The sequence below is a fragment of the Anser brachyrhynchus genome (genome assembly GCF_964034855.1).
Source record: "Anser brachyrhynchus genome assembly, chromosome: 5".
In the NCBI taxonomy this organism is placed as follows: domain Eukaryota; kingdom Metazoa; phylum Chordata; class Aves; order Anseriformes; family Anatidae; genus Anser; species Anser brachyrhynchus.
In genome coordinates, this window is record NC_137699.1 from 63,930,645 (window position 1) to 63,943,904 (window position 13,260).

Genomic DNA, 13,260 nt, shown 5'->3' on the forward strand with positions numbered 1-13,260 from the left:
GGCGTGGTCATGCTGTAGCGCTGTTATCGGCAGCAGTGGGTCTCGCACCTACTCCTGCTGCTCTTTTCCCCTTCGCTGCTTCTTCTCACTGAAATCTTGGGTGTTTTCAAAAGAATGTTTTATTTTTAAATTAATTCTTCTAATGAGAATTAACCCCAAAGACTCTTCCTGCTGCCTCTGTCACGTCACGCCAGGGGAAGCCCACCCTTGTCCTGCAGAACCCCTGCCCCGGGTGGGGAATGCAGCCGAGGGGCGTCCTCCACCTGCAGACACACGACTCCATCTGCCTCCACCTGCACGTCTCCTCTTACCCATGGCAGCAGGGACCACAGGGCAGGAGAAGAGCATCCCCCAAACCGTGACAGATCCTGGCACACGTGGGACATCGCGCTGCTGCTGCCACCGCCCTGCTGGCTGCGGGACCCATCGCGAAGATGCAGCGGGTGGAGAACCCCCGGCTTTGGGATGCGGGTGGAGCTGTGAGGATGTGCTGCATCCCGGAGGTAATTCGGGAGGCTGGCTGCCAGCTCTGGACCAGTTTAAAGGGGGTGCTGGAGATGGGGCTGTCCCAGCGGGATGGATACAGTGCCCCGCACTGGCTGCAGCACGTTCCCATCGCACGTGGTCGCTTCAGGCATGCCAGGTCTCTCATCTCCCATTTCCCTTCTTCTCTCCCCGCACCCCCATCTTGCTTTCAAAACTGGTATTTGTTTTAAATGAAGTGAGCTTCTCTTCAAACAAACCCAAGCCATGGATGCTATAATTAGCAGGATGTAGTAATTTTTCTTCGAGCATAATTGGAAGGTTTGCCATTTAGGGATAGTACTTAAACTCTCCTATTTTATGGCTCATTTGCCAGAAAATGCCTGTGAAGCTAACAGCTTTATCAAACCTTATCAATGGGTAAGGAGTGTCAAAGGAGGGTGTTTGTGCTATCTGGTGTTAAACATGGTGCTGCTGCTGTTTGGTCTTATCATTTTACTAACTTCTGTTAATTGAATAGTCTTCCATGGTTGTTTGGTGATAACAAGCTACTAAAGCATGTCTGAAAACCTGTACAAAGACCCATTGCAGGGCCTGAGGATTTCCATCTCTTCCTGCTGGGGCTGATTTGGGGCTGGGGTAGTTTTGGGGGGATGCCCTGGGTGGGTGATCACCTCCCTCGACCACCCTCAGAGCTCTGCTCAGCACCAGGAGGGGGCTCAGCCCCAGCCCCAGCTGGAGCAAACCCAGTAAGGTGCCCAGGCTGGGTAATCCTCATTAGCTGTTAAGCTAATTAGCAGTTCTCCCTTTCTAAGGAGCTCAAATTGAACATTCCTGATGAATATTGGTGGTGAAAGCTCTTCCTCTTTCTGAGGGCATAAAGGCACCTTTACCACGTTTTTGCTCCCTACTGAGCCTGAAGGCAGGAGGGCAGGGGTGGTGGGGGCCAGCTGAAAACCAGCCCCGAGCTTGCAATGGGTGCAGTCGTGCTCCTGGGTCTTCTTGAGCATTGTGGCCTTGGTGAGTGCTGAGCAGGAAGGCTTCCTTGGGGTCTGTTTGCTGAAAATATGCTTCTGGGCTTGAAAGTATTTCTCAGAAAGCAATCTGAATTGCATTAACTTCTAATCCCCTCCTTTTTTTTTTTTTTTGATGCTTTTCTGGCTTCAGTGGAGATTTATGAAGTGCTGTGGCCTTGGCAAAGATCAATAGATAGCCTGTTAAACAAAGACTCAAAATTTACTGTTTGGATGATTTCAGGGGGGAAAAAATAATTTGAAGTCTTTAATATCGAGCTAAGTTTTGTAACAAGGAGGAACAGAGCCCCCATCCTAAATGAAATGTGGAACTTTTATTCCTAGACTGCCTGAAGCATTTAATTAACATCCTGAGGAGTTATATTTGTACTGCTTGGTGACAAAGCTGCAATAGTGGAGCAGGGGGCGGGAGGCTCCAGCTCCTGTCCTCTGCTGTTGCTGCAGGGCTGTGCCCGCCACCTTCCTTAATCCATCCAGAGCCACCCAAAAACCAGGCAGATGTCCTCCCTCTCTCCTACCCCTTCACCAAAAGAGCTCTCCTAGCCTTTCTCCTTTAGTTTATTAGCAACCTTCCCTTGGTTTCCAGCCTGAAGGTGTTTGCGACCAGCTTATCCTGATATTTTCCCCTCGTTAACACCTCTGCTTTGTGCCATGCTCTGGTTCCTTGTGCAAGGTTTGGTCTTCAGCAGGGCGCCTTCCTCTCCCCTGTGCCCAAACTCTTCAGGTTTTCGTTGTCTCCAACCCTGGGTTATCTTTGGCCCCTCTGCATGTTCCTGGGACGCCTCAGCTAACAGAGGGTGCAGGTGGGGCTCTGCCTTGCTGGGGGGTTCAGACTGAGGCCATGGGCTGGGTGCTTGGTGATTCTCCAGTGCTGAAAATCCACCTCTGATACCAGAAATTCATCTCAGCGCGGGGGCTTGGTGATGCTCCAGACCTTGCTTTGACCCTTCCCGTGGGCAAACCCATCCTGAGCAAATCTTTTGACCGGAGCCTGTTTATTAGCTCAGCGGGAGTGAAAACCTGCCAAGAACGTGGAGAGGAAGCAGGGGAGCAATCCTCTTTTATCTCCTTGGAAATAATGCGGCCAGGAATGCTTGCTCCTTCTTGATGCTTTAAATTTATGAAAGTGAACAATAATTTTGCAGCCTCTGAGAGTGAAATGTGGGGGGAACAAACGCACCTTATTGACTTTTTAGCTGGAGCAGTGCAGGGAACATTACTTTGAGCTGCATCGCGCTAAGCTCGAATCCCAGGAGATGTCTTTGTTGATGCATAAGCTGTGACCTAAAATATTGACTTTATAAAGTAATTGAATCCCAGAATCATGTTTCAGATGAAAAGCGCTTGACAAATGACTGTAGGAAGGAGCCGAGCCTGAAGACCCGGGCACAGATGTGTTGGGATTTACACTGCTCAGCTCCTGCCTGCCTCGCCAGAAGAAAGTCCCCACCAGGCTGGCCCGATCCAGGCTCTGGGTGAATTATGGGGGCCACAGGGGTAAGTCACAAGAATCTCTTTCCTTTCTTCCCAGGAAGAAGGGTAATAAATCCTTCTGGCCCTATGAGAGGTGGACATTAGGGCCTGTGGAGCTCATACAGGGGGTGGGTGACCAGGAAAACAGGGGGACATAGCAGGTTTCTGTGGGTGCTGAGCTCGTTCTGACACGCCTTGATTTGCCTTTGCCCGTGTGTGGCAATATCTTGGTTCTGCACAAAATGAGTTTCAGAGGAGGTCCTGGCCCCAAATCTCTGCTTTGCCATGATGGGACCTGTGCTCATGCTGTGTCACTGCTCAGAGCACAGCGTGCTCTGGGGGGAGAAGTAGGAACCCAAATGGAGCTGCTGCAAAACTAAAGCCCTACGGCGAGGCTGATGAGGAAGAGGAGGAAAAAAGGTGCAATGGCTCTGCCTCGCCCCGAGCCATCCCTCTGGGGCTGAGGGCCATGAAAGGCAAATGCTGGAGGAGGACTTGTGGTTTAGCACCCAGCGCTGTGGCCCAACAAGAATCCCCTCCTTCCTCTACTCTTCAAAACAAATTTCCCTTCTTAATTTAAGAGGGCATAATTATATCATTATTTCAAATGTCTCTATTTAAACAAGGCCTTATTTTTGACTTATAAATTGTTACCTTGCTCATCCTACGATGACTGTTTTTCTTATAAGTACGTTAACCTCTCCGCTTTCTTTACTCATCCGTTTTGCATAATGTTATAATAAGCATTTAAATAACTGTAAAGGTTCCATCAGCTCTTGCTTTCATATCTCGCTGTTGCCATGACAACTGGCTATCCTTCTCTGTCTATTTTACCTTTTTTTAGATTTGGGCTTCTCAGTCCAGTGCTGTTAAAATCGAGTTAGCTCCGTCCCTCATTTGCGCGCGGTGCTGCAGCGCTCGGTGCGCGTTGGCTCTGCGCCGCTCCACAATGAGGATTTGTGCTGCTGGCTGCTAGCGAGGAAGCTTTGGGCTGGGAGGCAGAAATATATTTTTCATTTTGCACAGCGTGCTGGCGGACAGGGAGATCTGCAGCAGTAATTACTGGGATTGGGGGCACCGGGGTGAAGTTGGAGCGGGCGCAGCTGGTTTCAGAACTCTGCAAAGTGGCAGCGCTGCCACGAGGGGATGGCACTGAGTCCCTTGCAGAGAAGTGCAATGACATTTTTGTCAAGGCACTTGTTTAAAGTGATTCTTAATACCCTATTTCTCCATTTAAAAAGAAATAATCCGACTGCATCCTAATGTAGTCTGGTAAATATAGATCTGTCAGACCCAGACCATGGGCTTGTAAACAAATGCCAAAAGTTAATGCAAATGGCTAAAATGAGCCCGGGAAGGAGTGATTCAATGGGGCTGTCTGCTGCGGGTGTGAAGCTCCAGCTTGTCCAGGGACATAATCTCTCCTGGCAAAGCAGGAGTGAACAGAAGGCAGCAGGGAAGGCTCGCAGTTCATGCCAGTCTGCATTTCCATCTGGAAGTAGGTGCTCTTAAAGATGATAAAATGGCAAACGAAGGAATTCCAGAGAGGCGGCTCATTTTTATTTTTTTTCCCCATGCCCAAATATAACATGTCGACACAGAGTGCCTCTTGGGAGCAGCGCAAGGGACCCAGATGGAGCACGAGACAAAACCAAACGCTGAGCAAACAGGGCAACCCAAGCTGCTGGCATTTTAGTGCTGTTTATTTCGAAGGCAAGGGAGCATCTGCTTGTTTGGCCTCTGCTTTGGGAGAAGTCTCCACGCACTGACCGGGTGGGTTCTCCTGGGCTATAGGAAGGAACAAGCTCTGGGGCTCCTTCTCTGTTGGACTTGTGGCTCAGAAGTTGAAATCATTGGGTCAAGCGAGAGGAACTGACCCAGGGGAGGAAGAGGTGGGCTGTGGAAGAGCCAAATGTTCCTTAAAGCCACGCAAGCTGAGCTGGCCCACTCGGGGTTTAGACCATTTCCCACTGACCATCACAATCACCCCGATCACTTCTGACCACTAGGACAGCGGTCACGCACCCAGCGACAGCAAGCACGTGGCAAGGGGCCGGTGCAAGTCTATAGCACGAGTTTTTTTGTTTATCTCTAGTTTGCTTCTGCAGGAGGCTGGTGCATTTGTTCATGGGGGTTTGTGCTCTATACCTACCTATCTGTATCTTTGCAAAATTCAGGACATTAAAAAAAAAAATCTTTTGTTCATTTAGATATGATATTTGGGGCAGGAACAGGAGAGTGCATTTTCAGTCCCTCGTTACATTTACACTTATCCATGTGGCATCTCTTGCCTTTCAGTACCTAAAAGGACCAAGCGCAGTGCTGGTGGAGGGATGCCACAAGACTTTCTGTTAGCAATGTGCATTGTATGAGCGAGGTATATGCGCTGGAAGACCCGTGTCTGTCGGCGATGTGCTCTGTGCCTTCCCTTGCAGGAATCCCATTTCCTGGCACAAAGGCAGAAATCCAAGCAGGGGCTGAGTTAATAGAGACGGACACGTGAACGTGCCTCGTCTGCTTTTCCCCGCAGAAGCACTCGGTGTGTCTGGTTAATTCATCTCGCCCGGCGTACGCTGACAGAGCAGCTTTTCTGAAACACGCTGCTTGGGAGCTGGCTGTACACCGGCCAGTCATGTTTAATATGTATAATTGTAGTTGCATCATTTATTAAATCAAATGGCTTAATGCATTTCACAGCAGTGACGTGCGAGCAGCTGTATTGCTGCTGCTCACTTGAAGGCTTGCTTCAAAACAAGTGCGAGAAGTGCTGGTCGTTTGGGTCGGACCTAAAGCCTGGCAGTGTCCTGTGCAGGCACTGCTTGCTTCTGGTGCCTGCTGGTGGGTGTTTTTCCTTTCCTTAAGCTCTGCTTTAATTCCTGCGCAGTGCCCACTCCTTGTGGACCAACCAGGGATGTGGGATCTGTGAAATGACTCCGAGAAGTGCCCACACCACTGTCCCTGCCGATATGCCACGTCAGGGGCTGATGAACCCCGTGGTAACCAGAACACTTTGTGCACTTTGTGCATGAATAGTCTTTCTCTCTGGGGACTGGGAATTTTTTTCTTTTCCTCGGGACCTGCACAACTATTTTCCGTCCTAACTGTGCATGCGCTTGGGTAAGGTTTGCAGAAGGGATGTCCGTGCGGATCCAGTAGAATGGAATTAGGGTGAAGGGAAGGGTGAGGAAAGGGAAGGTGGGAAGGGAAAGGTGGGCGAGGCAGGGCAAGGACAGGTGTTCAGCCCACCTGAAGGCACTAACACAGATCCTGTTGTTGTATATTTGCTCCAGTGTGTATGTGAACCTGGGGCTTGGGTTTCACTCATGGCTTCAGTGGTCCCCAAAACCCAGCCTGCTCCGTGCAGGGCCGATTCCTGTGTGCTTTTGCAAATAAGCCCGCTCAGATGCCATCTGTGTGCAAGGTATAGCTGCTAATGCCGGGGCTGAGCTAAGTGTCCTTTACGGGTACTTATCCATCTGGTTTGCCCAGATATCTGCCAAATGGAGCACCCGCCAATGGCTGGGGAGGGGATTTGGCTTTGGTTTCTCCAGACTCTGGAGCAGCCTGGGGAAATGCCCAGTGTGAGTGTGAGCACTGGCCTTGGACACGAGTCCTTTGGGGTGGAGGTGAGGACCTGGGGAGGCTGAGCCTGGCACAGGCAGCCTGGGAGGGGCAGGAGAGCTTGTGAGCAAGCTGGGGGAAAGCAGGAGGGATGGGACGGTTGTGTGCCTTCTAAGAGCACAGTCCTCTTGCGCTGGGATGGAGCTGCTGTGCTGGGCAGCCTCAGGCAGTGTTTGTGTGGAGCTCCACGAGGTGAGACTGCGTCGCTATTTTTTGCTCATGTTGGCTAAAAAGCAATGCTTTCGGAGGAGAGCTCTGGATGCGGGGAATGCTTTCCCCATGGTCAAAACTTTTCACTGTTCCAGGAAATAAATCATGAAAAGAGTGGGACGCGTCACAGCAAAAGAAAATGTAATCACAATTTCAGGAAAATCTTTTCGTATTGATTAGCCATATCTTCAGTGTCTGTGTTTTTAATTTTTTGTTTGTTTGTTTTCTGGGGAAGAAAAAACCCTTCCCAACTGCTGCTGCTCCGACTGGCACCGCTTCTCTCTGTGCAGGTTTGCTGCCTGCCTGTTTGGGAAGTTGCAGCTTTCCCTAATGGAGTTCTTACCTTTTCACCAGGTTCTGCCTCTTGAAGTGAGGTTGCTGGAGCTCTGCAAGGCTCTGGGTCCTGTCCCCCACCCCCCCTGCTCACACAATGTAGGTGATAGATATATACCTGGGACAAAAGTGGAGGGCTGAGATTACCACCTGGGGCTGTGTACTTGAAGGAAGCTGCATGCTCACAGTCAAAAATATAAGTTTAGAGGTTTGATGGAGGAGAACTAGCTTGCACAGAGCATTGAGCAGAGTATGCAAGGAATAGAGTAGAAAGGAGTGTATAAACTGGGCGATGCATCCTCAAGAGCTGATGCTCAGCCTTCCTGTGGTAGTTGGCGGATGCTGGTGGGGCTGAGCTACGTGTGGGACCCGTGTTTGCCTCTTGGTGCTTCTGACAGGGTGCAGGTGCTGCAGGATTACTGCTGTGCTGCAGGCTGAAGTCTTTGTCCCATGGCTCTGTGTTGGCAGAGCTGTCACGTTACTGAGCCACCGTTTCTGTAGGGGGGTAAGGGGTGGTGTGAAAATGATGATAGGAAAATCATTAGATTTGCTTTAATGAATTAGAGCTGTACAGGCATTTAAATATCTCGCAAATCTGCTGATCAGCAAATCAAGCTAGTTAGTGTTTTTGCCCGCGTGAGCCGCACATACACACTAACAAGGTTCATTTGCTGATCTGCAAATCTACACAGGGCCTGAGTGACTGCGCTGCGTAAATTAGGGGAACAGGATCATTAAAACAAACATGTCATTCTTCTGGCAGTGCTTTCATTAATAAAATAAAGCCTCAGACGGGGAAATAGTTAACTTGGTTCTCTCTGTGGGTTTGCAAAGTAGTTAAGATGCAAGTAATTAGTCTAAGTATAGACCGGGAGCCTTGCTGCGAGCGCTCCCTTTCCACGCACGTTTCTAGATGCTGAATTCTTAAAGAGGAGAAAACCATCGCCTTTCTGCTGGTGTTTCAGGGTGTTTCACCTCGACCTCGCTGCCGGCTCGGGAAGGTCCGTCTTGTGGCCGCGCACCCTCTGAGAGGAGGCCGCAGCAGGGAGTGACGCGACTTTGTAAATCGTGGCTGGCACACTTGATAAGGGCCGGGTGTAAGGGCTGCGGGTGTGCCCCAGCTCTGAGTGAGCTCTGGCGTTGCCCCACGGCCGCTCTCTGCAGCACACTTGATGCTCAAGGCCCCTCTGAAGGCAGTGGATGCTCCTGAAGGCTGGGGCCTTTGGAAGAATCGGCAGGCAGCTGGTAGAGGTCGGTGCCTGCTCTGCGCCCCCTGCTCAGCGGTGCCGGCGGGTGCTCGGGGAGGAAAATCCCCATTTGCCCAAGATTGCTTTTTTGAGGGGGAAGAAAGGGGTGATTTGATGACTTGCTTTCCCTGAAGTGGTCACTAATGACTACTCTTCAGTGACTTTGATCCATACATTTTTTTTTCTGTTTGGTTTTTCATCATTTCAATTAAAATGCCCATTTGCAGTGGAAGCTGTCCTCTCTTAATAGTATCTTCTTAATTTTTACATATTTTTAACTTTTATTTATCTGGGAAGGAGATGCTATCGATGTGCTGTAGGTTCGGGCACTGCAGGCAATGGCTGGCAGAGCCCCTTCATGTAGCGATGGAAAAATCTCCTTGGAAACTTGTTCCAAATCCAGCAGTGCCCATTGCCTTTTTTTTCCCCCATTGAAAGGAAAATACAGTTGTCTTATATTCTTGCACAATGAAGAAGCCCCCAGCTTCTGATGGTGATGAAGTTAAATCTGTTTTGGAGTTCACTTTGAAACCCAGGGTACAGTCGTGGCATTGAGCCTAAGGAAAAGGGTAATTCAGGATGCTCAGGCGATGTCACCATCCAAATACCAGGGATCTGCATTTTATTATTATTATTATTATTGTAGCAAACAATGCCTACACTTTGTAATTATGTTGAGCTTTGGAAGGAATAGCTCAGGAAATTCCGGGGCTATGCACCTGTGACTGAAATATCCAATTACAGTGATGTTCCTGTCCCTCACCTCTGCTAAATGCCTTCTTAAGCTGTCCGTCTTCCATGCATTACTGCAACCTCTGACATCTGTCGCTGGGAATGAGAAAACTCCTCCACATCCCCAGTTTTCCGCAGCTGCTCGCAGTGTGCTGCGGGGAATTGTGCTCTTCCCTGTGTGCCGACTGGAGGTATGATGCCGCATGGCTTTTGTGGTATTTCTGTCGTTTCCCCTCAAACATTGCTCCTGCTCCATGGTGTGAGGTCCCTGCAGACCTCCTCCCACCTGCCCTCCGTTCCCTGTGGTGCCTCTTGGAGCCGGGTGTTTTGGGGGTGAGGCTGGCCCCGTCCTCGCCATCGCTTTGCTCCATTCCCCACTGCCCTTCCCTTTGCTGGCTGCAGGCAGGATCCTGGTTTCTGCTTCTGGACTCTGATCCCCTTGGCACCAAAATGAACATCTAATTATCTGGAGTCCGATGTCCCCCTTCATTACTGCGGCTGTGTTTACCCTTAGACCTTTAGGGATTTAATTGCATCAGTCCCAGATCTTTCTGCTGAGCGTAACTTGGCATTTCTCAGCGTGTTCCTCTATCTCTGCTGAAAAGGTCTCCAGGTCTGACAGTGGGGAGAGCAATTTGTCACTGTTTGGCCCAGGTAAGCTTTTTTGTGCAGCTGAGCGGGTTTTTCCGAAGCGTTTGCTTTTCCTCCTAATTTTCTATCGAACATTGCTCTGTGTTTCTCTTGGCTCGCCCCTGTAACAGCTTCTGAATATGGGAAGGGCAGCAGCCAGCTGATGTGTCCGCAGGGCTGCTCAGCGCCCCGGTCTGAGCGCCAGTGTGGTGCTGAGTTGTGCCTTCAGCCCTGCTCCGAACAGGGGACGGCTTCTGGGATAAAAGTTATGCTTACAGTCGGTTGCTAATTAGCAGCAGCAGCAGAGTAATTATGTAACTGATGAAAGAGGGCTGCAATTTGTGGAGTTTTTTTTGCATTGTAAACATAAAGCCTGAAAACAAGAGGGGAGTTTTATTCCACTTGGATTGTTTTGACATGGTTGTACACACTGGGAGGTTGGAGGAAGCCTTGGGGTGCTGGTAGGACTGGTTGGTGTGGGTCTGACCAGTTGGGGTGCTGTGGGAGGGCTGGGGAGCACTGGAGCAGCTCTGTCCACCTCTGCAGAAGCCTGGCGCTGCTCCCCTGTGTCTTCCTCTCATCGCCAGAAGACGAATGTCCCCCGGCGTTATCTCTGTTCCAAGCCTCCAGCTCCCTCCCGAGCCATCGCTTTCTGCAGCTGTTCTCATCGCTCTCCTGTTGAATCCAAATGAGTTCCCTTTGCCCCTGGGGGGATTTCCGTGTTAAGAGAGTTCATTTGTGAATACCCGTCAGCTGGTGATCTCGCACCCAGACCCAGGGCAGTGAGGATGGTGGGGAAGGCGGTGGGATGGCTTCTGTGCGCTCCATGCACGTGCTTCTGCCCACTGTCCGTGTGCGAGACGTAAATCTGTGAGAAGTTCAGCCACCTCCTCTGAGGTCTGCATCAAGCCCTGCCAGCACATCCTTCTCTGTCAGCTCGTTTCTTCTGGAGCACGCCGATAGCTGGCAAGCAACGTGAGCTGCCAGCCCGCTTGCATTGCCTTCGTCTTTTAATGCATTTTGTGTTTCCTCCAGGTCTGCATGGAGCTCTGGGTGTAGCTGAGAGGTGGCTTTGCTAACTGGGAGCCCTCTGGGCTGCTTTCTGCGGGCACAGGGTGAGGTGCCCAGCGCGGTGGTTGAGTTTCCGATGAGTCAAAGTCAAGCTTTGCTCTGCCTCTGGTGCATGTGCGGCTGTTCCTGGCATTATCTGTGCTCGTCACAAATCGAGTCCCTGTGGGGTGGCCTTTGGTTCAGCTCAGCCAAGAGTCCTCCAGCTGTGACAGCACTTCTCCTACAACCTTTAATAGCTTTTTGGCTTTTTTCAGTTATAATGGGCACCATTAAATCATTTCCCAGTCAGCTCCACACAGTGGTACCTGAGAAACCATGGTTATTTCCCGTCCTAAATATAGGGAAAAACCATGCATACACCTGCAGTGTTACTGTAGGTAAATGTTGACTTCCTGATGGGGATGTTAAGATGCAGCAGGGCACGATGCTGTCCTGAATGCTCGAATCCTCGAATCGTGCAGTGGCTGTCGTGGCCTCTGAAGTGATGCAGGAGGGGGCTGTCCGAGAAAATAACTCAGGATATGCACACCTGAGAAGAAAATATGTAAAGACTGAAACACCCAAGAGCCAGTAATGAGAACTGGATTTTTATTTCTTTGCAGGCCATCTCCTAAATCAGGCTATCTCTCTTGGAGAAGATCAGAAGGGGGGATGCTCCAGGGCAAGATGGCATTGCGCTGTTGGGAGCAGTAAGGCATGAAGTCTGGGATTGCCTCCAGCCTTGGGAGCCCACAGATGTTGGAAATGGGCTGAGCCTGTGGGATGGGTACCTGTGTTGCAAGAAACTCTGTGAGTGTTGGTGGTAACAGGGGTGATGGTGCTAGGAGGGGAGGGGAAGGGAAGGTTGAATTAATCTCATGTAGAAGGCCTAATGAGGAGACAGGCTGTGCTTACTGATGGTTTTCTGGGGTAGTCTTCCTTCATCCTGAGTGTTAGTGCCCTGAGGACTTCCAATCCAGGAGAAAAAAGTAAGGAGATGGTGGATGGACCACTCCTGTCCAACTTTGCACTAAATGTCTTGTGTGCTGGAAACATGAAAAGCCTCAAAGTTTCTCTAGAGATGTGTTCAGAAGACGTTTCTGGGAGAGGACTCTCTCCAGTGATGTAACAAGCTGCAGTTTGCTTCAAACTTTAAGTATTATAAATGTGGCTGATGTAATTCTATTTCAAAAAGCCTTAGAGGCTTGCAATAATAAACAGAGCCTTTTAGTACCGGGTTATTGATGCAAAATAGTTTAGCAAACTGGGTTGCTGAAGTGCAAATGCCATGTATTATTCATTAAACTTTCTTTCCACAAATCACTGCTTTCCATGGCGTAATGTTCCCCAGTAGCACCACTCTTCGGGAAGCTCTTTGGTGTGAGCCAAAAGTGGAGTCTCAGACCCATCCATCAGGACGAGCCGTTGGTTACGTTGTTGTCTTCCAAATGGAATTCATAATGGGCAAAGAGGTTTAATTAATGCTTCAGAGTAATGTGTCTGTTTATAAAGAAATAATGTACTATAAAATTAGGCAATGCATAGTGAAATGTACCTTCTAATGGGTAGGCTGGCATTTTAAGTGATCAGTAAATCACTTAAATATTAAGACCTTCTTGAACAAGGATAATAAAGCAAGAGATTTAGAAATGGTAGATACCAGTACTTACAATTATCCACTAAATAAAACATTTTTATAGTGATCATAGAGTTAATCACCTCGCAGAGCGGACAGGTGATGGGGACAGTGGAAGATATGTGGCATTATTGCCTGCAGAAAAAGGAATTTCAGATGTATTCTTTAAGGCCAGAGTTAACAAGGAGAAAATATAAACACTTTCTGAACTCTATTCTTTTGATGAATAAATGCAAACAACAGCAGTTATATAGAAATTCTCATGATCTAAAACACGATAGATCAAGAATATTCCCTAGACAGTGCTAACGTAATTGCATGAGAGAAAAGGGAGATGATCTATGAATATTACTTTCAAATATTTGAAGTAGGAGTTTGAAAACATTCTCAATTGCTTCCATATTTTTAAATACAAGTTGGGTAGAAATACTGAATTACTGCTTTACAACCCTAATGGAAGAAGGTTTTGCAGTACTTCTGTAAATTCTGATCAGTGATGGGAAGGATCCCAGGTCTCCACTGCAAGAAGTTTTGGCAGTTTTGAAGGTGAAATGAGATTTTAATGAACGGAATTGGATCCAAACGACGGGGTGGTTTTCAAGTTAAATATACAGAAACTAATGGCCTGTAGGAGATGTAAACTGCTTGCGTAAGAACATACACAGATTTTGGTCCCAGGCTGGAGGTTATCATAATAGCTTTGAAAGGGTGTGTAACAGGATAGTGGAAAGGAAAGGTGAATGGAGATTTTTAATAGGTGATATCCACATGGGTGGGATGTGGACTCCTGCGTGCCTTTGAGCTGGCCCTT

The 13,260-nt window shown here is 49.0% G+C and overlaps 1 long non-coding RNA gene across 1 annotated transcript; it reads left to right on the top strand.

The window, feature by feature from the left end:
• The first annotated feature begins 1,321 nt into the window (after nt 1-1,321).
• On the top strand, nt 1,322-12,396 carry LOC308195389. Its single transcript, XR_013951453.1, has 3 exons — nt 1,322-1,503; nt 2,851-3,014; nt 11,437-12,396. It is a non-coding gene; the product is annotated as an uncharacterized lncRNA (long non-coding RNA).
• The last annotated feature ends 864 nt before the right edge of the window (nt 12,397-13,260 follow it).